Raw genomic sequence first — 252 nt, 5'->3', positions numbered from 1 at the left:
CTTGACTTGTGGTTAAGCTGCTTGTTTCCCTGACCCGTGATTCTACGTGCCTTTCTGAGACCTGAAGAATCCAACACTACACCTACCTCTACCCACAGTCTAGAAAGCTAAAGTTAGAATGTTGAATTAGCATACTATGGAGAAACTTTCTTCACTAAAAAACCTGATGATGAGTTAAACTCACCTTCTCCAAGTGCCCTACTTTACCTCTATTGGTAACTGAGAAGTGTAGCAGTTTAGTAATATGTGCTA

This window comes from Propithecus coquereli, unplaced genomic scaffold (genome assembly GCF_000956105.1).
Source record: "Propithecus coquereli isolate 6110/MARCELLA unplaced genomic scaffold, Pcoq_1.0 Scaffold195, whole genome shotgun sequence".
Classification (NCBI taxonomy): Eukaryota; Metazoa; Chordata; class Mammalia; order Primates; family Indriidae; genus Propithecus; species Propithecus coquereli.
Note: the sequence above shows the minus strand (reverse complement) of the source record.